This window comes from Lepus europaeus, chromosome 18 (assembly GCF_033115175.1).
Source record: "Lepus europaeus isolate LE1 chromosome 18, mLepTim1.pri, whole genome shotgun sequence".
Taxonomy (NCBI): Eukaryota; Metazoa; Chordata; class Mammalia; order Lagomorpha; family Leporidae; genus Lepus; species Lepus europaeus.
This window is the reverse complement of record NC_084844.1, coordinates 13,347,273-13,372,902: the sequence shown is the minus strand read 5'-3', so window position 1 is coordinate 13,372,902 and position 25,630 is coordinate 13,347,273. Positions and strand designations below refer to the sequence as shown.

Sequence of the window (25,630 nt, the reverse complement as noted above, 5' to 3'; positions counted from 1 at the left end):
TACTCAACAAGAACACTCTTATTTTGGTCTCTCTTACTCTCTAAAATAGGTGTTTAAAAAAAAAAATAAGACTTTCTACTCGAGCATGGCTTTAGCTACAACTCAATTTTGGGATGTAATATTCTGCCAGTTTGAAATACTTTCTAGTTCCCACTGTGACTTTAAAAAAAATCTGTGTTATTTATGAGTATACATGTAGTTTTGAACTTGCAGACTTTTTCTACTTAGCTTTTTTAATCTTTAACTTAATTGCATCATTGTCTGAGCATGCAGTCCATACGATTTAGATCTTTCCAGAGTTGTTGGGACTTGCTGTATTGTTAGCGTTTCATGAGTGTTCCATGTGTACCTGAGAAGAACCTGTGTCAGCAGTTGTGGATGCACTATTCTATGTCCATTCATTTCAAGCTTGCTTATCCAGTTGTTCAGATCTGTTTCTTCCTAATTTTGCACCTGCTTTTCTAAACAGTTAAGTGATATATAACTTTGAGTATAATTGCAGATTTCTCCATCTCTTTGCAATTCCATCCTCCCCCCCCCCCCATATATATTTTGAAGCTATGTGTGTTAGGCACACACAAATTTAGAACTGATGTATTTTCTTGGTGAATTGAGAGTATTCCTTTTTATTACTAGTAATCCCTTTTCTCTAAGTCTACTTTCTTTTGGTAAATTTTACATGGTTTGCCTTTTTAAAAAATTGTGGTAAAATACACATCATTTTTAAAAAGGGTTTATTTATTTTAAAGGCAGAGTGACAAAGAGATCTTCCATCTGCTGGTTCACTCTCCAAATGGCTACAACAGCCAGGTCTGGAACAGGCCAAAGCCAGGAGCCAGGAGCCAGGAACTTATCCAGGTTTCCCACGTGGGTAACAAGGGTTCCAGCACTTGGGTCATCCTCTTTTGTCTTCTCGGGTGCATTAGCAGGAAGTGGGATCAGAAGCGGAGCAGCTGGCATTCCAACTGGCACTCCCGAATACCATGTCAAGGGGTGGCTTAACTCACTGCTCCACAATGCCAGCCCCCACATAGTATGAAATTTATCATCTAAACCGTTTTTAAGTATACAGGTCAGTAGCATTGGGTACTTTCACACTGTTTTGCAGCTGATTTCCAAAACTCTTCATCTTGGAAAAACGAATCTCTGTGTTTATAACAGCCCGTTTCCCCCTTCCCCAAACACCTGGAACCGTGCTTCTACTTTTTGTTCCTATGAATTTGGCTGCCCTAGGTGCCTCATGCAAGTGGAACTATATAGTATTTGTTCCTTTGTGTCTCGTTTATTTCACTAGCATGTCTCAAGGCTCATCCATGTTGTAGCATGTGTCAGAATGTCCTTCCTTTTTAGGACTGAAGATTCCCTTGTATAGATAGGTATACCACATTTTGTTACCCATTCATCTGTAGGTATACACTTGGGTTGCTTCTATCTTTTGGCTGTTTTGAGTATGCTGCCATGAACATGGGTATACAAATATCTGTTTGAGCTTTCAATTATTTTGCACATACACCCAGAGGTGGAATTGCTGGATCGTAAGATAAAACTGTTCATTCTTCTGAGTAACTGCCATACTGTTTTCCATAGCAACTGCACCATTTTACATTCCCACCAGCAACAATGACACATTCCAACTTCTCTATATCCTTGCCAGCACTTGTTATTTTCTGCCTCTCACATTGGTGGCAAGGACCCAACTACTACCTTCTGCCTCCCAGGGTTTGCATTAGAATGCTAGAATCAGGAGTGGAGCTGGGACTTGAACCCAGCCACTCCTGATATAGGATGTGGACAACCCAACTGAGTATCCTAAGTGCGAGGCCGAACACCTGCCCCCATTTTCACATTATCACTCCATTCCAGCATTTCAGCTGTCAATGGTGAAATATTCCTCCTGATTGGGAATGACCACTGCCACTGCTTCACTTTCTATAGCACCAACTCCAGTACCCATGAGACCAAGGGTTGGCAAACTATAGCCAATTTGTCTAATTCTGCCCTCAGTCTGTTTCTATGGCAATAGAGTGTTAAGAACAGTTTTTATATCTTTGGGAAATCTTTTTTATTGTGGCAAAATATAATATATAAACATAAAACTTGCCATTTTAAGTCTGTAATTCAGTTGTACCAATTATATTCACAATCTTGTGAAACCAGTATCTATTTCCATGAAGTTTTTACATTTTTAAAGGGTTGTAAAAAAACAAAATGAGGGGACCAGTACTGTGACATAGCAAGTAAAGCTGTCACCTGCAGTGCTGGCATCCCATAGGGCACTGGTTCAAGTCCTGGCTGCTCCACTTCTGATCCAGCTCTCTACTATGGCCTGGGAAAGCAGCAGAAAGTGGCCCAAGTCCTTGGACCCCTGCACCCACGTGGGAGACCTGGAAGAAGCTCCAAGCTCCAGGCTCCTGGTTCCTGGCTTCAGATTGGCTCAGCTCCAGCCACTGTGGCCATCTGGGAGTGAATCAGGGGACAGACGACCTTTCTCTGCCTTTGCCTCTTAAGTCTGCTTTTCAAATAAATATTTTAAAAAGTGAAAAAGCAAAGCAGATTACACAACAGAGACTAGAGGGAATTCATTCATTAACTCACTCAACATGTGTACCTCCTAAATGCCAAGCTCTGTCTGGACACTAAGGATAGACCCATTAATGGACAAAACATATATAAATCCTTGCCTTCATTGAGGTGCCATGGTAGTAGGCTGTATAGAAACCAACCTGCAGTCATTAAGGTAATAGATGCTATAACAAATACAGTAGATTTCATATTCTCAGTGGCTTAACAATACTTATTTTCTGTTCCTCTTAGTGTCCAGTGTAGATGTTTTTGGCCAGATCAATTTTTGAGTGCTCATTTAGTCATAGTTGTTCTAGGTCCACAGGCAAGAACTAGTCACATGGTACAATGGTTTACATGTGATTTTTTTTTTTAATATTTTCAATTCTAATTTACCTTTTTTTTTTTTTTTTTTGACAGGCAGAGTTAGACAGTGAGAGAGAGAGAGAGAGAAAGAAAGGTCTTCCTTCCGCTGGTTCACCCCCACAAATGGCCGCTATGGCCAACGTGCTGTGCTGATCTGAAGCCAGGAGCCAGGTGCTTCCTCCTGGTCTCCCCTGCGGGTGCAGGGCCCAAGCACTTGGGCCATCCTCCGCTGCCTTCCCGGGCCAGAGCAGAGAGCTGGACTGGAAGAGGAGCAACCGGGACAGAACCGGCGCCCCAACCGGGACTAGAACCCGGGGTACCGGCACCGCAGGCAGAGGATTAACCAAGTGAGCCACAGCGCTGGCCTGCATGTGATTTTGTTCCCCAAGGTTTCATGTGTTGGATGCATGGTTCCCCCATGTGGTGGTGGAAAATTGGGTAGACTCTTTTAGAGGTGGAATTTACTGGGAGGTTCTTGGGTCTACCTGGGGCATGCCCGCCAAAGGTGCTGTGGGACCCTGGTCAGTTCTCATTAGAGGATAAGTTTGGGCCTGGCTCTACCCAGCCTCTTCCTGGCTTCCTGTATTCAAGAATGATCACTTGTTCCCATATGCGCTCCTGCTACTGCCATATGTCATGCTGCGACCCAGCTGAAAGGGCTCCCTCCAGAAGTGAGTCAATGCAGGTGCCCTGACCTTGAGCTCCCACCAACTGTGAGCTAAGTAGGTCTCCTTTCTTCATAAAAAGCCTGCCTCAGGGACTATGTTATAATAACAACAATCCTGGGCAGTACACATGATCCCAGCAAAAGGTGTATTTGGGAAATGGAGTTCCTAGTGGCAAACACGAATCTTTGGTGTTTAGCAAACTAATTACATGGGGAGGGACAGACAAAAAACTGAATAAAGGAACTGTAGGTTATATTAGGTGATACATGCTTTGGAGAAAATACAGCATGTACTTTCATGTGACATGGAATATTGTGATGCTAAACAGAACAGTGAGAAGGACTCCCTGGAGTGAGCAAAGGCTTAAGGGAGGTGAAGGCGTGAGCCATGTGGAAAATCCAGGCCCAACATGGCTGAAGCAGAGCAAGGGGAAGGTAGGAGATGAGGCTAGAGAGGAGAGCAGGCAGGACTCCGGCTTCTCCTCGGAACGAGTAGCTATCAGAGCACTGAGTGCAGAGCTCTGACAAAACTCGACTTGCATCTGAGCAGAACCGGCATGGCCGCTGCCAAGAGGGCAGGAGGGAGGCCATTGCGGTAGACTGGACCAGAGTGTGTGTGTCTGAGGGCAAAGCAGGGTTGACGGAGGGACCGAAGGTGGGGCCAGGAAAGACCACAGTGGAGCACATCTCTAGGGAAGATCAAGAATTCAGCGCTGGAAGTGCTGATCTGAGATGTCTAAGGGAGGTCCAAGTGAAGAGGCTTACTTAGCTCACTGTTAGGTAAGAGTGAGAAAGCCCAGAGTGGGAGCTAGAGGCTTGGGAGTCCTTCCTCAGGGTAAAGATGGTGACTTTAGCCTGGACACGGAAGACACGTCCAGGGAGTGTGGCTGAAGTGACCTACGGACTGAGCTCTGGTCTCTTGTAAGCAGCCGGAAACTAAGAGCAGCCCGTGGAGAATGAGGTAGAGAGAAAACGAGGGAAGAGGGGGACTCCTGGGACTGCTCCTCAGATCAGACCGAGAATGGAGCCCAGTTAAGACTGGCCAAGGGGCCTGTTTTCCCCCAGCATTTTCCCTGTGTTCTGTGCATGGTCCCAGTGGTCTGTGGGGGTCCCCCACTCTCTTTCATCAACTCCTCCTTGCTCAGATAAAGGTTTAGTTAAGTCAGCAAATACTTGCTGAGGGCTGCGTGCCAGGCCCTGTGCTCCCAGGGAGCCTGTACCCTAACGGGGATGGGGCAGATCATAAAGAACACAGAATAACGTGTAACCTAGGCCGGAGAGAACACTGACCAGCTGGACTAACCGGCTCATGGAAGTGCTCTTCAGGGAGGAGACATCTGAGCTCAGACCTCAGGGATGGGAAGATGAGCAGGGTTCCCGGTGGAAGGAATTCTGGGATGCAGCCAGGCAGGAGAAGGCCAGCTTGGCCCCCATCCCAAGGAGCAGGGGAAGGTGGGAGCCTGCAGGCCGCGGCTGGGAATTCAGATTTTATTCCCAGCGTGGTGGGGAAGCCTTTGGTAGGTTTCAGGGGTGTGTCACGTGACCTGGTGCACATTCCGCAGGTGTGACTGGCTGGTCAGAAGCAGGATGGACTGCAGGGGGCCGAGTGGAGACCAGGAGGAGAGTTAGGAGGCTCTCCCAGCCGGCGCCACAGGTGGTGTCCTTGGCAAGGATGGACCGGGCAGACACAGGAATCCAGCCCACCCCTAGCAAAGACAGGCTACTGTCAAAGACCCGCCTTGGGTGGGGCAGTGTTTACTTACAGGAAAGGCAAAGGCGCTCTGTGAACAGCAGAGGTTAAATCAGTGCCTCCAGGGGGAACTGGAAGAGGAGCCCAAGGAAGGGAGATGCCTGCATTTGCCGCAGGAGGTGGGTGGGCTGCGAGGGGCACCGCCTGCCACCACCCTAGCCCTGGGCCCGTGAGATGCTGCTCTCCGGCTCACCCGCAGCTTGGAGCTCGGAACGAGGACGCGGCGAGGCCCGCCCCGCGCTGCCTGACTCACTCCCAGGCGCCCGCCCTCGCCACTGACCCGGGGCCAATCCCTTAATGAGTCTACACCTCACTCATCTGGCCGGGACAATTGCCTGGTGGAGTTTTTGACTCCCTGGGGGCAGAGCTCCGTGTGCCAGCATTCAGGCTTGGGAGGGTCCCTGGGAGCCAGCCCCAGCCCCGGGCCCTCCCCGTGCACCCCGAGCGCGGGTGAAGGCCCGTGGCCCCGGCTTCTTCCGAATGCAGAGCGTCCCGGCAGCACTCTGTTCCGGAGACGCGCCCGCAAGGACACCTCCCGAGGAGTCGCAGAAACTTGCCTGAAAGGAAAAAGAGCAAACGGAGCCCAAGGCCGGGGGTCGGCCAGGGTGCCCGCCGTTCTGGGAGGCCGGAGGATGCTGGGGCTCCCGCGGGCTGCTGGCAGCGACCCCGGGCTTCGCGCCCCACCTGGCCCCACCCGGAGCCAGAGCTCGCACCTGCCCGGGCCGCTCCCCCAGCCCCCCGAGTTACCTGCCCCGGGCACGTCCGGCGACCCCGGGCTTCGCGCCCCACCCGGAGCCAGAGCTCGCACCTGCCCGGGCCGCCCCCCCAGTTACCTGCCCCGGGCGCCTCCGGCGACCCCGGGCTTCGCCCCCCCACCCCGAGCCAGAGCTCGCACCTGCCCGGGCCGCTGCCCCAGCCCCCCGAGTTACCTGCCCCGGGCGCCTAAGGCGACCCCAGGCTTCGCGCCCCACCCGGGGCCAGAGCTCGCACCTGCCCGGGCCGCTCCCCCAACCCCCCGAGTTACCTGCCCCGGGGAGCCACAGTCCGGCCGGGCCTCGAGCCGGGGCCTCCGGCGGAGCCCGCAGCCGCCGCATTCCTAGGGGCGGGGTTCCCACCTAGAGGGTCGCGGGTCGCGTTCCCGGCCGAGACGAGGAGACCGCGGGCGGCAGAGTGAAACCGAAGAGGGGGTAAAAGTTGCATTTCGCTTCTCCCTCCCCACCCCCACGCCCCCGCGCCGCGCCCCGACGTGGCTGACCGAGCCACGGGGCCCGCCTAGCCCTCGGGGCCCGACGGCCGCACCGTCCCGGCCCGCAGGGTGCCGCGGCCCCGAGGGCGGGAGCGGGAACCCTCCGCCCACGCGCGTGCCTCGGCCCACGCGCAGCCCGCCCGCGGCAGCGGAGCCTCGGGCTGACCCGCTGCAGGCGTGGGGCGGCGGCGGGGGCCAGGGCGGAACCCCCGGGCCACACGGGCGGGATGGGGCGACTGCCCCACGCCGGCCCGGCGCGCGGGGCGGGGGCCAGCTCGCGGCCGGAGGGGCGGCGCCGGCGGCGGGAGGCGGGAGCGGGGGCCGGGGGGAGTCACTTTAAAGGCGCTTTCCTACCCATGATGCTTTGTGGGGACGTTGACAAGTGGATCCAAGATGGCGTAGAAAGTAATGACAGGTAAGTCCTGACTTCCCCCTTCTCCGCTGCTGGGGCCGCCCCGCGGGCTGCCGGAGCCCTCCGCGGAGGGGACCGGACTCCTCTCGGGCGCCCCGGGCCCCGGGCGAGGCGGGCCCGGGGCCGGCCGGGGGCGCGGGCGGCCCGCGGCGGGGCCTGGGGAGCGGGGCTCTTCGAGGCGAGGCCCGGACGCTGGGGCTGTTTACAGCTTCTTCCCCTCCTCGGTCCCCTTCCCCTCCGCTGGGGGCCGCGCCGCCCGGGGCTCAGGCCTAGGGGGCCGCCTTGCACGCCCCGGGCCGGGAGCCTGCGGGAGGCTTCTCCCGCCCCGGGCACGGCGGGAGCGGGAGCCGAGCCTCCGTGCACGCTCCCCTCCTCCGGGTCGCGGCTGGCGGTGGGGAGCGTGCGGGCCTCCCACGCCCCGCTCGATCCCCCCTCGGGGCTCGGACTTCCCCGCGGCGGGGGCGCGCGCCCGAGGGTGGGCGTCGCGGAAAGTGGGTCAGGGGCGCGTCCCCACCTTGGCCCGCGCGGGGCTCCCGGCCTGAGGTTCACTTTCTAACCTCCCCCTGCTCCCCGTCCCCTCCTCGGAAACGCTCCTTGGCCCCCCCCCCAAGCTCATCAACAAAAATAAAGACAGGCTCTTCTTCCTGGAGATGCCCACAGGGGTCCCCTTCGGGCTGCAGCCTCACCTGCTCGCTCGCCCCCAGTTGTTTGTGCCGTCTGCACCCTCCTGTTGTTTTTTCCCCCCACTCCTGAGGTTCCTTCAGACAGGGCCGGAACCCAGGGTCTTCCTATTCTGGAATTGGCGCCTGCAGGTTTTGTTTGCAACTCAAACATTGGCATCCACGCTTTTCAGTCAAACCATTTTTTATAATAAAAAGTACAACTCCAGATACGGTGGGTTCCGGGAGGAGGGGCGCCTTGGCTGGGTCTCTCTCAAACTCATATTCGTGAGGTTTTGTTTTTTTCTTTCTTTTCTTCATCTCTTTCTCTCTCTCTTTTTTAAAGTTGTCAGTGCTGAAAATGATTTTATTATGTTTTTGATTTCAAGAGCACTTTGTCATCTATTTTATGTCAGTGAAAGGAGATGTTTTCGTTTTAAGGTAAAAGAAACCCCTTTGAAAGCTGCTGCACCATTTCTGTGACTTCTTCTGTTTGAAGTTGAGATGCCCTCACGCGTAGGCTGACACAGTGTTTGCTGCTGATCTTGTCTATTGCTGGTGCTGTACAGACCAATTTTACTTTTCTGTTTGCCCCAGGAATCGGATGAAGTCATTGATCACTAATGAACTACAGTGCTGGTGAGATGTGTAAGGTGAGACTGCAGTTAAAAAGGAGTTCCCTGCTTTCCTTTTTAATTCTAATCACTCCATATGGGTAAGGCTGAAGCTAAGGAATTCGATGGATCCAGCTTTATGTTCCAAATATATCACTCCGGCCACTGGGTGTATGGATTGGGCTACATTTAGCCGGGTAAAATATGTCCAGGGGACTGGTCTCTCGGTGGCTCCGGCACGCTCTAACACAGTGGAGCTCATCCCCAGCCAAGTGTTATTTGCAGCTCTCCTTGATCACTCTCTCCACCAGAGGTAATTATAGTTTGCCTCTTCAGATTTCCTTGTGTAACTTTAATTGGATGTCTTAATCTTATCTTTTACCGTCCATTACTTACTCTGCGTTGAGTATTAGCACGTGTGTGGGGTTTGTGTGGCCACAGTCTGTGGGATACTTGTCTAGCACACCCTTTCCATGGGAAAGAATTATCCCAGGCAAGTCCACCACTCCAGCTTCTCGCTTCCAAAAACAGAATAGGATTTGTGTCTCTAATAATTACTCTGAAGTAAAAGTGATAGTGTTGAGTTCTGTTGAGGGATGAGACTAGTTGGTCATCATTTTGTGGTCACCCATGGTGTGTGAATTCCAAGTGTTGATTTATTTAATGGAACTTGGAATACTTTGGATTTAAAGGGCATTGGTGTTAGTATACGGTTAGTACTCTGCTAGGGAGAGGGAGACAAGTGGCTAATTTTGTATTTTTCACAAGCAGTTTTTTTTTCAACTTTAAAAAATATTCTGCTGTGATTTCTTCAGAAAAATGTAAATAACTATGGTCAACTGATTGGTTACTGTAAATTTTTTTTTTTCCCTTTCCACATCTGGGCCTCTGGATTTTGAAATCTTCACCCAGACTTTTCATATCTGTTACATCTGCTTCAGAAAAGTATGTTGTACATGATTTTCTTCTCTTGATTGAGGTGTATAATTGGCATTTTGCCTTACTCACACACACACACCTTGGGAAAGGTGGACATAAACCAAGATTATTCTAAGTGCACATACCATGTTTGCTTGTGTTTAAAACTCAGCAGAGTTTATGTGTATTAAATCTAATTTTTGCTTTTATTCTTGGCAGAGCAAATCTGAACTTTGAAATTTGTTTTCTGTTTGCTCATGGAGGCATTATCTGTAGGCTTCCCAATATGAATTTTTTTTTTTGAGACCTTCAGATTATTTTGTAGGAAGGAACAGATAGTCTGCTTTTTGCCTATAGAGATTGTTCTTTGTAGTCTGGGATTCCGTATTGGAAGTGGGGGATCTTGTGTGGCTACTGTTGCTTAGCCTGAATGGTGTCAACACATTTTTTGCAATTTTCCTACATGTGAAATGTTAGTATTCACTTCAAAGTGAAGTTAGTGGTGGGCCACCAAACAATTTGTTACACAGAGTGTTCTAAAACGGGAAATACCATAGTATTGAAGGTTGTGGTGAAGTAGAAGTCTGTGTCTTTGGGCTGAATAAAGACATAGCTTTTTTAGTCTGTCCATTTGGCTGAGAAGCTGGGACACTATTTTTAGGTAAGGCCGTAGTTTTTGGGAGTCAGTAAGTACAGCCTTGTACCTCTCTGTCAGCAGGGAAACTGGATTTTTGCACTGTTAGCAAGAAGTTTTACTTTCTAATGCCATAAATGTTCAGTTGACACTCTCTTGAAGTCTGTATTCATTTGTGAACTATACAGTTTTCTCTGGAGAGGGAAGTGATGCCACAACAGCAGGAGAAATGATTTCTACTTGCAGAGGGCCTTGTATCATTGAAAATCTGCAATGTATTCATGAAAGGCTGAGAGTGGTGCAGAGGGCCCTGCAAGTAAGTGGACCAGGTCTTACAACTGCATCTGTGTTCTGTGTTTAAGAAGTAGGCTGGGCATCAATACTGAATGGACATCAACCTGGAATTGTTTCTCAGACTATATATCAGATCCAGATCCAGATCCAGGCCAAGAATAAGATCCTTTGCCTGTTGTTTCTGATGTACAGAAAAGTTTGGGCCAGATTGACCAAGAGTTGCTATCTGAAACAAGGGGAGGAATTATGCAAAAAAATTGTAAGCCACTTGTTCAGATCGTTTGTTTTCATAGACTTAGGTATGAGTTCATGCAAATATAATTGAATTTCTGCGTAATCTTTTGAAATGTTTCCTAGAAGAGCAGTATAATCCAGGTGGAGAGTCTGGCCACTCTACCTTGCAAGTTCATTTCAATTCATGGGCGTAGTCAGGACTGCTTGTGTAGGAGAGCCTTGGTTAGAAGAAGGCTACAACAGTGAGGGACATGGGATAGAGCTATTGAGTAACCATGCATCTATTAGAGGTAGTCATCCTCTTTTTAGAAGACAATCAAGATGTAAGATGAAGACTTTTTATTTGTATACATAATTATTTCATTAACCTTCCAATTTTCTGAAAGAAGTTGAAAGTTTGTCAACCCCCAGGGCTGGTGCTGTGGCATAGCAGGTAAAGCTGCCACCTGCTGTGCCAGCATCCCATATGGGTGCCAGTTCCAGTCCCAGCTGTTCCACTTGCGATCCAGCTCCCTGCCAGTGTGCCTGGGAAAGCAGTAGAAGATGGCCCAAGTCCTTGGGAGACTTGGAGGCTCCAGGCTCCTGGCTTCAGATTGGCCCAACTCTGGCCGTTGCAGCCATTGGGGGAGTGAACAGGTGGATGGAAAACTTCTCTCTTTCTGCCATTGCTACTGCCTCTGCCTCTCTGTAACTCTCCCTTTCAAATAAATAAATGAATCTTTATAAAAAAAAAAAAAAAGAAAGAAAGTTTGTCAAGCCAGTATCAGTGTTCATATCTTTTTTTTTTTTTTTTGGACAGGCAGAGTGGACAGTGAGAGAGAGAGAGAGAGAGAGAGAAAGGTCTTCCTTTTTGCCGTTGGTTCACCCTCCAATGGCCGCTGTGGCCGGCGCATCGCGCTGATCTGAAGCCAGGAGCCAGGTGCTTCTCCTGGTCTCCCATGCGGGTGCAGGGCCCAAGGACTTGGGCCATCCTCCACTGCCTTCCCGGGCCATAGCAGAGAGCTGGCCTGGAAGAGGGGCAACCGGGATAGAATCCGGCGCCCCAACCGGGACTAGAACCTGGTGTGCCGGCGCCGCAAGGCGGAGGATTAGCCTGTTAAGCCACAGTGCTGGCCAGTGTTCATATCTTGTAGATTGTACTGGGTCAGTTTCTTCCACTAGCATCAGGAAGTTGTCTGATAAAAGCAGAGTTTATACATTTATCTTGCTCCTGGACAAAAACACCTGATTCAGCATCAGGTTCTTTAAAGAATGTATTACATGTTTTGGACTGGACCATTCTGAAGTGTGAATGTTTGTGATTATTGTTGTTTCTGGACCATATTATTTTTTTATTTTTTATTATTATTATTTTTTTATTTTTGACAGGCAGAATGGACAGTGAGAGAAAGAGACAGAGAGAAAGGTCTTCCTTTGCCGTTGGTTCACCCTCCAATGGCCGCCGTGGCTGGCACGCTGCGGCTGGCGCACCGTGCTGATCTGAAGGCAGGAGCCAGGTGCTTCTCCTGGTCTCCCATGGGGTGCAGGGCCTAAGCACTTGGGCCATCCTCCACTGCACTCCCTGGCCATAGCAGAGAGCTGGCCTGGAAGAGGGGCAACCAGGACAGAATCTTGGTGCCCCGACATGGACTAGAACCCGGTGTGCTGGCCCTGGACCATATTGTAGGTGTTTTTGGCATTCTGAATTTTCCTTTTTCTTCTGTAGAAATTCTCCTTGTGGTGAAAATATGCTTGTCATAAGAACTTCCTGACAGTAGGCAATATGTATAACACAGCTTTTTAAACTTTTTTTGAGCAAAACTGATACATGACTTTGATGAATAAATTTTATATATATATATAAAGGTGTATTCCCCTGAGCTGCCCATGGTAAATAGTTGAGTGCCAGTTAGCTTTTGGAAGGCCCTTTTTTTCTGAAGAGGGGCACTGGCAGTCGGGCAGGAGAGTGAGAAATCAGGAACGGCATGGTCATTCATCGAAGCGGAGTTTAGATGTTGTACAGGGACTATCCTGTTCTTATTTCCTGCAATGTGTGGTAGTAGTGATAACCTCAGACTACCATCAGTTGAAGATAACTGTAATTGAATTGTTGAACACACAGTTAATTCTGTTGTCAGATTGTTGAAGTTTTGATTTGATTTTTTTTCCCCAAAGCTTTACTTATTTATTTGAAAGAGTCATGGAGAAAAAGGGAGAGACACAGAGAGAGATCTTCCATCCTCTGGTTCACTCTCCAGATGGCTGCAGTGAAAGCCAGGAGCTTCATCCAGGTCTCCCACGTCGGTGGCAGGGGCCCAAACACTTGGGCCATCTTCCGCTTCTCTTCCCAGGCCCCCAGCAGTGAGCTGGAATGGAAGTGGAGCAGCTGGGACCCAGACTGGCGTTACATGGGATGCAGGCGTCGTAGGCAGCAGCTTTACCTGCTACACCGCAGTGCCGGCCCTTGATCTGATCTTTTAAGGAAATATTTGGGAATTGAATTTGTCATTTTAGGGTTGGGATGGATAATGGTGGTAATGAGATACCACTGGTTGAATTTTATGATAGACTGCACATTGTATTTATAGTAGGCTTTTTGTAACTCATCATCTCCTTGAATTCTCACCACAGCTCGCCAGACAGTTGTTACTGCATTTTGCAAAGGAAGAAATTTAGTCTTTCTTTTTTTCTTTTTCAAGATTTATTTATTTATTTTGAAGGCAGAGTTTCAGAGAGGCAGAGGCAAAGAGAGAGAGATCTTCCATCCACTGGTTCACTCCCCAAATGGCTGCAATGGGTGGAGCTGGGCAGATCCGAAGCCAGGAGCTTCTTCTGGGTCTCCCACGTAGGTGCAGGGGCCCAAGGACTTGGGCCATCTTCTACTGCTTTCCCAGGCCATAGCAGAGAGCTGGATCGGAAGTGGAGCAGCTGAGACTCAAACCAGCGCCCATATGGGATGCTGGCACTGCAGGTTGCGGCTTTACCCACTGTGCCATAGTGGCGGCTGGAAATTTAGTCTTAAATGTGAACTAACTGGTGTCCAGGCACCAGATTTGTGATGTCGTAAAGCTGACTTCCTTTATGAAAAGCTTGTGCTCTGGTGGCTGTAGGTAGTCTTTTTCCAAATAAGGACATTTAGTCTTTGAGAAAGTATGTGATTTACCCAAGGTCACACAGTTCAGTAGCAACATTAATGCAAGCTTTTATCTCTGGGTGCTTATCTCAGGACTCTGTGTCCAGTGCTGGGTGTGCTACATTTTATTGAACCAGGGTGGACCAAAAAACTAGATGCTGTGAACATTGGATACAAATGCTTCAGAACTGATACATGGGAAAATGGTGTTTTCTGTGTATTTAAAGGCTTCCTTCTCTCTTTTTCAGAAATTATAAAGAGCTCTGATGGGCTATTTGGGTGTTACCCAGTGCAGTGAACTGCAGGTGAGTAAGGTTAAAGAGCAACTCAACAAAAAAGCCAAATGCACAGCAAGGCTTGAAAAAGAGGAGGGGCTGAGTCGGGAAAGGAGGGGCTGAGTGGAGGGGCTGCGGGGGGGCGTGGCGCGGTGAGGTCGCTTTAAAAGAGCCTGGCCTCCGGAGGCAGGTCCTGGTCAGCTTCTGCTGGAGCGGACTCCATGGCCGGCAGACTCTGAAGGCTCTGCCTACTGCTTGGTCAGACTGGTTAGCTGGAGAAGTGAAGGTAGGTTAATCTTCCACCTGCGTTCAGACAAGTAACTGCCCAGGGGCCCAGCTTGGCTGCCTGTGATTGCAACTCAAGAGGCTCTTCACTGTGTGTGTCAACAATCTTGCGTGGTAATCGCCCTGTGTCTGCTGTGTGCTGTGTCCTGAATGATGGTACATACGTGTCTATACTACGTCCTGCGAATTATTTCTCTTCTGCTGAAATGCTTGCTAGGAAAGACAGTTTAGTCATGAATATTTATTATTTCACAGTAAGTCATTTTCTTGGTCCATTATAATATCTTGGCCTTTTGTTTTCAAACTTAGAAAATGGTAATACTACAGAAAAAAGTTGCAGTAATGTTTAATAGTGTCCTTGTGGGATGTCAGGGCTCAAGCTGGGTTTTGACGTGTTTCAATACTGGTCTTTTGTTAGACATGTCCACCCCCAGAAAGCTTCGTCTCTTACTTAGGTAACCTGGCATCCTGCTGTTTGCGCTCGGGCAGGGTAGCGTTTGCAAGAGCATCGCAAGCTGCTTTCCACCAGTCTGGTGGAAGCTGCAGTTTTTAGCATTGCGTTCTTTGAAGTTGAAAACATGCGAGTGCACACGCACATGCTCAAAAAAACTTTTTTTTTTCCTTTTAACAATACCCAGGCCTCCTGCCCCTAGTTTCTGCCTTTTAACTGATAATAGTCTACTGTCACTTTAGCAAATTGGCCTTGAGAATCTCCCAGAGTTTAATGTGGCAGTTCTGTATACCTTCAGGGCTTAGATGAGACTTAGGGCTTGGCAACTTGCTGATTGTTAAAGTAATACTTGGCTGAAGAGGTTCTTTGTTTGTTGAGTGTGCTTGTTTTGCATGATTTGTCCCCCACAGACTCCTGGGAGCTGATCAGAAAACCCAGAGGCAGTTTGCTGGTCTTTGAAAAACTAGGGTCTGGGGTAGTCATTGGTCATCCTGATCAAAGAGAGCTGGAAAGCTCTCAGTAACGGCCAAAGTGAACAGTAGGCAGGAGAGGTGGTTTTCTTCTTGAGACTTTATCAAGTTTGTGTCCTGGAACCCCTCTCTGGGTATGGTGAAAACTTTTCTTAATATTGAGTAAGTTGATAGGAAATACACTGTTAAGTGAGTTATTACCCTAAAACAGTTGTTTTCCGATATTCCATTTCAAAATACACACATATTTAATTATAGAACATGATAGTTTGGTGTTTTTAAAGACACATATCAGGGCATGAAACATTTCCATGTTGTGGATTTTAATTTATATGCTGAAAGGCCACAAAAATAATTTCATCAAGTCATGCTCCCATAATTTGCTTAAATCTCTTAGTGCTGGGTGTTTATGTTCCTGGCTGGTTTTCAGTTAACACTTTTATTTAAAGCACTGCAGGCATTATTGGTATTTCTTCTGATTAATTTATATCTCTAGGATAAATTTGAGAGTTCATTATCTTAAAGATCGTGAATATTTTATGACTTTTGGTGTATATTGTCATACTGTTTTCAGGGGTGTTGTGCCAGTTTGCATGACTAACACAGACATGGATATAACCTATTCCAGCAGACACTAGACAGAATTCCATTTTTGCCCTCAGTTTCTTGCTAATTGTAATAGTGTAAAATGGCATTGCTAGGGGTGGGTGGTTGGCATAGCAGTTAGGCTGCCGCTTGGGGTGCATGCATCCCATCCTGGATGCATGGAGCATTGGAGTCTGAGTCCTGGCTCTGTTCTCCATCCCAGCTTCCTGCTAATGCGCACCCTGGGACACAGGAGGTGATGGGTCCCTGCCACCCACATAGGGAACCCAGACTGAGTGCTGGGCTCTTGGCTTCGGCTTCCCACAGTCCTGGCTATCGCAGACATTTGGGGAGTGAACCAGTGGGTGGGAGAGCTCTCTGTCTTTCAAATAAATAAATAAAAGGAAAAAATGACATTTACATTTGTGTGTTATATAATGTTGAATTTGACTCTTTGTGTCTCTTCATTGTGAATTTTCATTTGTATCTCTCACTATATTATGTGATAAACTATTGGTGAGGGCTTTGGATGATAAGGCACGTATAACCAGCTATTGCACGGGTAATGATTAGGAAGATAACCAGAGCATGATCAGTGAAAGAGTTCATAGAAGTATAGTGTAAATGGAAAGTGATCTCAGGAATAGTGGTTGGATTGGAACAGATGGATCATTTCAACATTTGATTCAGTAAGTATTCATTGGGCATCCATTGTGTAACACATGTATCTTGTATTATTGTGGTATGTGCTGGGTTGAAGGAGGGGATTGCTTGAGGCCTTGCCACTTTGGAGTTCTGGCTTGTGTTGTTCCTTTGTGGCTTCGTGGAGGGCTGAGATCACCACCCTGTGGCCATCTTTCACTCACTCATGCTGTGGCACACTCTTTGAGAGGCTCTCTTCCAAGGGATTTGAAGATCAGTGCAGCATTATTCCCACTGACAAGGAGAAGAGAGGGGCACCAAAAAATGACACAGGAATTTGTTAGGTGCTGTGAAAGGGGTTTCTCCCGGTTCTTGAGGATTGGGTGGAGGGAGTGATACTGCCCCCTTGGGGACAGCAGAGAACACTTCAGCTGGAGGGATGGCACTTCCATTGTGCCACCCTAAAACAGAGAAAAAGGAGGGAAAGAGGGTATTTTAGAGGGAAACCTCCAGGTAGTGTGAGGAAACTGCCTGTCTAAGTTACCTGAGCCCTGGGACGTGATACATAAAGGAACAGGATGGAAGATGAGGCTTCCAGTAGGGCAGGGCCAGGTTTTGGAGGTCATTAATGTCAGGCCAAGGATGACGGAGAGCTGGGTAGTGAGAAGGACTTTGACAGGACTCATGGTAGTTGTCCCTGTGGGGTTGGAGGGCCCTGAACTGAGCTGGTGGCCTTGGGAAGGCAGTGACGGGTTCACAGAGCTTGTGGAGTGGAATGGAGGTGGGCTGGCTGATTGGATTCGACAGGGTGGGGTGGGAACAGCAAAGGCAAGGCTGCGGTTTCTGTGGCTGAGTGGCTAGAACAGGACATCAGGAACAGGGAAGTCAGGAGGAAGAAGGGGTCTTAGGAGTTTCTGAAAAGATGAATGTGGTTTTGATTGTGTCGAGTTTAAGGAGCTAGCGGAAAGTTGAAATTGGATTTTTAAACTTAGAAGGAACTTTATAGATTTATTGGGGCAATAGTTAAGGAAGTTGGGTGCCTTGAGGAAGAAGAATCAGTGAGCTTTCACAGTTAATTAAATGAGCAGAGTGAAGACTGAAGCTTCCTGATTCCTGGTGGAGAACTTTCTTCTTTGCCTCTCACTGAGCAGCGCTGCTGTCTTAGTGGCATTTCCTTGCTCAGGTGGCACTCCAGGCAGAGTTGGGAGCAGCACAGTGTGTGTTCTGAGGGCTTTATCTTTTACTTAAAACATTTTTGTATGGAAACTTTCATGCATACAAAGATGGAAGGAAGAGTATGTGGGTACTTCAAAAAATTTGTGGAAAAAATTGAATTAAAAGATGTTTATTTTGGTGACCCCCCAATTAAAACCCATGTATCTGAGGGGGAAATGTGTGCTTTGTGAAAAAAGCTATGCATAAATTTAAAAAATTTTCACCAAAGTAAACTTATTAAATTTGTGAGGCAAGGACACACACACACACACACAGAGAGAAATACCCTGGTGTAATTAATCCCAATCTTCCAACTTCAACAACTATTGATGTTGTTTCTTCTGTTTCTTAACCCTTAACCTTTCTTCTGTTTCTAACCCTATCAATTACATTGAAGCAAATAGGATAAAGTGATTTGGTGACTTTGAATTTTACACATTTGCAAGTTAGGAAAGTGGAATGGCTTGTGGGGTTTGATCCTGGGCTTCTGGATGGAGTCCGGAGTGAAGAGAACTAGCATTGACTCCAGAATTCCTAGGCTGCCTCAACTTTGTGACTAAATCTTGTTTTCATAATACGGAAACTTGGTTCTTGTTGAGTACAGGAGAATTAAACAAACAAAAAAGACCAACCCCACCACTCAGACTTGTTCTAACTTATCATTAAAATTTTTTAAAAGATTTATTTATTTATTTGAAAGTAAGAGTTACACAGAGGGAGGAGAGGCAGAGAGAGAGAGAGGTCTTCCATCCGTGGGTTCACTCCCCAACTGGCCGCAACTGCCGGAGCTGCGCCGATCTGAAGCAGGAGCCAGGAGTTTCTTCTGGGTCTCCCATGCGGGTGCAGGGGCCCAAGCACTTGGGCCATCTTCTCCTGCTTTCCCAGGCCATAGCAGAGAGCTGGATCGGAAAAAGAGGAGCAGCCGGGACTAGAACCGGCACCCATTTGTGATGCCGGTGCTTCAGGCCGGGGCGTTAACCCGCTGAGCCACAGTGCTGGCCCCTAAAGATTTTTTTTAATTACTAATTTTCGTTTTTATTTGAAAGGCAAACACAGAGACAGAGGAAGATGTCTTCCATCCACTAATTTACTCCCCAAATGTCCGCAACAGCCAGCCTGGGCCAGGCTGAAGCCAAGAGCCTCCCACGTGTGTTTCAGGAACCCAAGTACCTGAGCCATGATCTGCTGCCTCTGGGTGCACATTAGCAGGAGCTGCAGTTGTAAGAGGAGCGAGTGGAACTCCGAACTAGGCACTCCAGCAGGGGCCAAGTGTTCCAGAAGACTGTGTTAGCGGCTATGCCAACTGCCCATCTGACACTTAAATATCCTAATGAACTTTTGATTTTGAACTCCTTTAGGTTTATAGGAAAGTTACAAGTGTAGGCCAACATTCTTTTTTTTTTTTTTTTTTTACTCTATTTTATTATTTATTTGACAGAGTTGGACAAAGAGACAGACAGGTCTTCCTTCCATTGGTTCACCCCCCAAATGGCCCCTGCAGCCGGTGCTGTGCCGATCCGAAGCCAGAAGCCAGGTACTTCCTCCTGGTCTCCCAAGCGGGTGCAGGGGCCCAAGCACTTGGGCCATCCTCCACTGCCTTCCTGGGCCACAGCAGAGAGCTGGACTGCAAGAGAAGCAATCAGGACTAGAACCCGGCGCCCATATGGGAAGCCGGCGCTGCAGGTGGAGGGTTAACCAAGTGAACCATGACACTGGCCCCTTAGGCTAACATTCTTATGCACTCTTCACCTTGTTTCCCCAGTTACTAACATCTTTATTTCCATCATACGTTTGTTTTGTCTAAGAAGCCATGCTTGGTGTATTAGTATTAATGAAATTTCAGGCTTTGGATTTTACCAGTTTTTCCACTTACGTCTTTTCAGTTCCGGAATCTGCCCAGGATCCTATATGACTTTGGTGGTTAGGGCTTCTCATTCTCTGGGCTAGGACAGTTTCTCCCGTCTTCTCTGTTTCTCATGACAATTTAACTGTTGTCCCAAATGCCTACTCTGCAAATCTAAATTTCTAAAATATATCAACAGCTAAAATTGAGATTTAAAGAACCCTATTATCTTTGTTTTCTCTGACACATTTTATGGAATTGACAATAATTCTGCAGATAGCCTTCTTTTACTGGATATTAACTTTCTTAGTTTCAGTAATTCCAAATTACTTCTTGAAGAATTTGAGCCTCTCAAATCATTTAACATGCTTATTAATCAAAGATATGAAGAAATAAAATCTCATAGTTAAGAAACAACAAATCACACTAAAAAGCTGACTTCTAGAAAAGGTTGCTGCTTGCCCAGAAAATTTTAATATAATAAAAACATTTTCCATTCTTCATTTTTCCTTCCAGATTGTGTAGCAATAATCACATCATAATCCAAAATAGTTGAGCTTTTAAACTAAACATAAATCGATGTAAATAAACCACAGTTGCATTATTAGAATGAAAGTGTACCGCCATCACCCTTGATGGCTGTCTTTAGTTTACCATCAGGTTATGTTCTAAAACTACTTTTTTTTTTAAGGATTTATTTATTTATTTGAAAGTCAGAGTTATACAGAAAGAGGAGAAGCAGAGAGAGAGAGAGAGGTAGAGAGAGGTAGAGGTCTTCCATCCAGTGGTTCACTCCCCAGATGGCTGCAATGGCTAGAGCTATGCTGATCCGAAGCCAGGAGCCAGGAACTTCTTCTGGGTCTCTCACGTGGGTACAGGGGCCCAAGGAGTTGGGCCATCTTTTACTGCTTTCCCAGGCCATAGAGAGCTGGATTGGAAGTGGAACACCCGGGTCTCGAACCAGCACCCATATGGGATGCCAGCACTTCAGGCCAGGGTGTTAACCTGCTACACCACAGCACCGGCCCCTTAAAAACGACTTTCAAATCAGATGTTTGAAATTCAGAACAATTTCCTGGAGAAACAGTATTAAGAATAGGGTTTGGGGCCGGCATTATGCAGTATTAGGTAAAGCTGCTATCTGCAAAAGCAGCATCCCATATGGGCGCTGGTTCGTGTCCTGGCTGTTCTACTTCTGGTCTAGCTCCTTGCCAATGGCCTTGGAAAGCATTGGAAGATGGCCAAGTGCTTGGGCCCTTGCTACGCATGTGGGAGACCTGGAAGATGTCCTTGGCTCCTGGCATTAGCTTGGCCCATCCGTGACCATTGCAGTCATCTGGAGGGATAAACCAGCAAATGGAAAATCTCTCTCTCTGTTTTCCCTCTTTCTGTGTAACTCTCAGTTTCAAATAAATCAATAAATATTTTTTTTAAAAGAGTAAATGTTAGTGGGAAGATATGAGGTGACAAAGATTACAAAATTATCTCTCTGCTATATATATACACACACACACACACCCACACCCACATGCATATCAATGTAACTACTTTATATATGTCTCATTTTGCAAGTAAAAGGAAGCAAAGAACAAGTGGACATGGTGTGGATTTTTGGCCTTAAGACATTGTTTGGGAAGCTTGCATCCCATATCAGGGTCCTGGCTCTGCTCCTGATTCCAGTTTCCTGCTAATGCACACCCAGGCAGCAGGTAATGATCAAGTAGTTGAGTCCATGCTACCCACATGGGAGACCTGGATTGAGTTGCCTGCTCCTGGCTTTGGCCTGGCTCAATCAAACCTGGCTGTTTCGGGCATTTGGAGAATGAACCAGTGGATGGAAGATCTCTGCCTGTCTCTCTTTGCCTTTCAAAAAAAATGAAAATAAATAAAAAGTAAAAAATGATTAGGTTTTCTGTTTTTATCATTTTAATCACTAAAAGTAATAATAGAGATTTTATCTGGATTTTTTATGTATTTAAAATATTTTACTTTACTATACTGAATTCCATTTATTGAGGAGTTTAGGAGAATTTTTTTTAAAGATTTATTTATTTGTTTGGAAGTCAGAGTTACACAGAGAGGGAAGGTGAGGCAGAGAGAGAGAGAGGTCTTCCATCTGCTGGTTCACTCTCCAATTGGCTGCACCAATCTGGAGCCAGGAGCTTCCTCCGGGTCTTCTATGTGGGTGCAGGGGCCCAAGGAATTGGGCCATCTTCTACTGCTTTCCCAGGCCATAGCAGAGAGCTGGATTGGGAGTGGAGCATCTGGGACTTGAACCAGTGCCCATATGGGATGCCGGCACCGGAGGTGGCAGCTTTACCCACTATGCCACGGTGCCAACCCCGAGAATTTACTTCTTTAGGAAAGAGCTTCAGGATAGAATGTCATTGATGACTTTAGTTTTTAGCTTTCTTTTCAATAGGCTTAATATGTCTTCTAATTCATCTTGTACACTCAATGATTTTTTTCATATGTTAGAGAAAAGTTCATGTCTGAATATTAAGTACAGTAAAATAAATAAAACTTTGAAGAATTATTTTTGCCTGTGTATTCCATAGGACCATCACAGATTCCAATTTTTGATAAAGGCAGATAAATTTAAAGGTAAAATAGCATTGTGGTTTATGAGTTGACATTGTAATGCTAACTGAATTTGGTACAGGACAGATAGTTCTTGGAATGCTTGACATTTAGGTTATTTTAGGTCCTATCTTTGGGAAATTGAATTAAAATACTTAATGGTTTGAAGTGAATTGGATGGTTGTCAGGGGGTTAAGAGTGGTATAAAACATTCTTTCTGTTTATAAAATGGTTATATTTGACTATTTGACAGATAAGACATCTGATGTGACCTTTTTTTTTTTTTTTAGTTTGTTTGAAAGGCAGAGTTACAGAGAGTAAGAGAGAGAGAGAGAGAGATATCTTCCATCTGCTGGTTCATTCCCCAAGTGGCAGCAATGGCCGAGGCTGGACCAGGCTGAAGCCAGGAACCAGTAGCTTCCTCTGGGTCTCCTATGTAGGTGCAGGGGCCCAAAGGCTTGGGCCATCTTACACTGCTTTCCCAGGCACATCAGCAGGGAGCTGGATAGGAAGTAGAGCAGCTGGAACTCAAATTGGTGCCCACATGGGATGCTGAGGCTGTTGGCTGTGGCTTAACCCATTGTGCTACAGTGCTGCTCCTGTTGTGATATTTAATACAAGATAATATATTTAACCAAGATAATAGATGACTAAGAGGCCAAATAATCCTATAGAAGTCATGCTCATTTGTGCCTAGTGAAGTAGACCTTGCAGTGTTAGGTAAAGGCTGGGTAGGATTCAGGCCAGGAGAGGAGAGGAGAGGAGAGGATGTCCGTGGAGAGGGAGCAGTATCCTCAGAAGCTCAGAGGCCTGGCTGAACTTGGAGTTTGCTGGGAGCAGTGGGAAAGTTAGGTTGTAGCTAGATTGTGGGTGACCCAGATATCAGCTTGGGCATCATTTTATAGGCATTTTGGTATCTCTGTGCCATCTCTAGAGTAAGGGTTTTTAACTTTTTTTCCTTCCAGTGAACGATGCTAGCTGTGCTGTCCTGCCGAGGCCCTGCTGCTCAGTGGGTGGGGGCGTGTTGTGATAAACCTTCTTTCCTCGCTGCACTTGGCTAGGACATGTGGGCTATTTTAATAAGGTATCAATCTGCCTTGTCTTTCTTTTACCACAAAATTTACTTTATAGTAGAGTCTTATTTTAGGATAATGATAGTTATTAGTGGGGTATTAGGCAGAGTAAAGGCAGCCAACTTAAAACAGTGTGTATCTCTAATTTCTTCTAGTAGTTCTTTTTAAAATTTTTGTCATTTATATAAAGAAACATGTATTTTACTGTATTTGTTTTTTGAGTTTTCCTATGGTTTTATTGCTTATGTAGGCTAATAAGTAAGGATAGTCTGGGGTGTAATGAACAACCAAGTATGGATGTCACGAATTTCCGCCAAAAGAAATAGTGGTCATGTTTAGTGCAACTTATCAGTCTTTTTTTAATCTTTTGAAATGCAGAGTTAGTCATTCCACTTGAGCTAATCATAAGGTACATAATTTTTGTCCTTTCGGAGGCAGATATATAAGACAGAGATGCAGAAATCAAAAATCCAAAAAAAAAAAAAAAAAAAAAAAAGAGAGATGCAGAAACCATCTTGAATTTAGTTTGAAGAAATTCCAATTTCTACCATTGACTTCTGCTATTTGATTGCAGGTTATCTTAAAGTCCAATTCTAATCCCTGAAGGATTTAGATCTTTTGAGATCAAAGGGGACAATAACCACATTAAGAAGAGAAGGAACATATTTATTTATTTATTATATAATATTATTTATTATATTTATTATTATCAATGTTATTTATTATATACTTAGTTATTCATTATTTAAAGAATGTAGATGGTTTTTAGTAAAAGTCCACTTCATGACTGGACTCAGGGTGGTGTGGTTATTGTCACACTGTAAGAGGTCCATGGTGAGAAGAGAATGCTGTCTGTTCATTCGTCAAGGAAAATGTGCGAGTCCAGGAAGCGGCCTCTGCCTTTGTGGCACACTATTGATCACATTTTTCCTCCATTATTTACTTTTGGTTCTGGACCAACAGTCTGGGTATGATGGCATTCTTGAAAAGTATCCTACACTTTGTGCCAAGTGAACTCATTGATTGTTCTATTTGGAAATCTTCTCTCTGAGGCTCCATTCTTGCCGCCCAACTGCAGGAGGGAAAACGTATGGGTTTTCCATGTAACAACACACTGTCCCTCTGAGTCTACATTCAGTTAGCTTGGTGGTTTGGGATGCTGGCTGGGACACACACGTCCCACATCAGAGTGCCTGAGTTAGATTTCCAGCTTCTTGCTAATGTAGACCCTGGGAGGCAGTGGTGATGGTGCAACTAACTGGGTGCCTGCCACCCATGTAGTAGACCTTGGCCTTTGGCCTGGCCCAGACCTGGTGTTTATGGGCATTTGTAGAGTGAACCAGTGAGTTGGTATTCTCTTTCTGTCTCTGTACCTCTCAGATAAATAAGAATCATATCCATTGTGACATTGAGATTAATTTTTTTCTTTAGATTTTATTTATTTATTTGGGAGAGAGAGAGAGAAACAAAAGTCTTCCATCCTCTGGTTCACTCCCCAAATGGCGGCAACGGCTGGGACTGGGCTAATCACTGGTCAGACGGAAGCCAGGAGCCAGGAGCTTCTGCTGGGTCTCCCATACGGGTGCAGGAGACCAAGCACATGGGCCATCTTCCACTGCCCTTCTAGGCCAAAGCAGAGAACTGGATTGGAAGAGGAGCAACCATGGCACAAACTGGTGCCCATATGGGATGCTGGTGCCGCAGACGGAGGCTTAGCCTACTATGCCACAGCGCCGCCCCTGAGATTAATATTTAAACAATATATTTGGGGCAGCACTGTGGTGCAGTGGATTAAGCCGCCGTCTGCAGTGCTGGCATCCCATAAGGGTGCTGGTTCGAGTTCTGGCTGCTCCACTTCTGATCCAGCTCCCTTGGGCCCCTGCACCCATGGTGGAGACCTGGAAGAAGCTCCTGGCCTCGGTTTGGTCTGACTGGTGGGTGCAAGATCTTTCTGTCCCTGCTTTCTTTCTCTGTAACTCTGACTTTCAAAAAAATAAATCTTAAAAAAAGTCAAAAATTTCTTAGATGAACATGTTGTAAAATGACTTTGGTGTTTAATTTTGATGTTAACCCGGATGCAGTTTGTGCAGCCGTTGTGCAGTCAGGGTACAGGTGGGTGTCATCCCAGAAAACGCCCTCCGCCATCCTTCTGCACTTAGTCCCTTCCAGCCCATGACTCTGACAGCCACTGATCTGTCCTCCATCTTTGTAGTTTTGTCTTTTTGAGAGTGTTAGCTAGATGGAGTCATACACTATGTAAGCTTTTCTGACTAGATTCTTTAACTCAGTAATGTTTTTGAGAATCAGCTAAGTGTCTGCATGTATTGTGACGTTGTTTCTTTTTGTTGCTGAGTAGTTTTCCTTTGTGTAGAGGTACCACAGTTTGTCCAGTCACTCATTGAAAGATATTTGATGTCTCCAGTTTTGAGCAATTATAAATAGAGCTGCTATAAATATTGTGTACAGATTTCCCTGTGCACCTAACTTTCATTTCTCGAGGGTAACTTCAGGGAGGGAGAGGGATTGCTGGGTCTTAACACTGTCGTGCACTTCGGCTGTGTGAGCAGCTGGGAAGCCTTTCTCCAGAGAGGCGGAGTTGTTTTACTCTCCCACTAGTAACACGTGAGAGTTCCACTTGGTATTGTCCATGTTTTGTGTTTAGCTCTTCTAATAGATATGTCGTAGCACCTAATCATGGTTTCAACTTGCATTTCTCTGATGACATTGAGCATATTTTCATGTG

At 46.8% G+C, this 25,630-nt stretch overlaps 1 protein-coding gene across 2 annotated transcripts in view; it reads left to right on the top strand.

Moving 5' to 3' along the window:
* Positions 1-6,921: 6,921 nt before the first annotated feature.
* The window catches only part of HELZ (helicase with zinc finger), a 176,096-nt gene continuing 157,387 nt past the window's right edge, over positions 6,922-25,630 (top strand). For both annotated transcript variants that reach the window (XM_062215686.1, XM_062215687.1), the window contains exons 1-3: positions 6,922-7,006; positions 8,260-8,315; positions 13,717-13,773. The gene's annotated coding sequence lies outside the window, so the exon portion shown is untranslated. The remainder of the gene's footprint in view (positions 7,007-8,259; positions 8,316-13,716; positions 13,774-25,630) is intronic.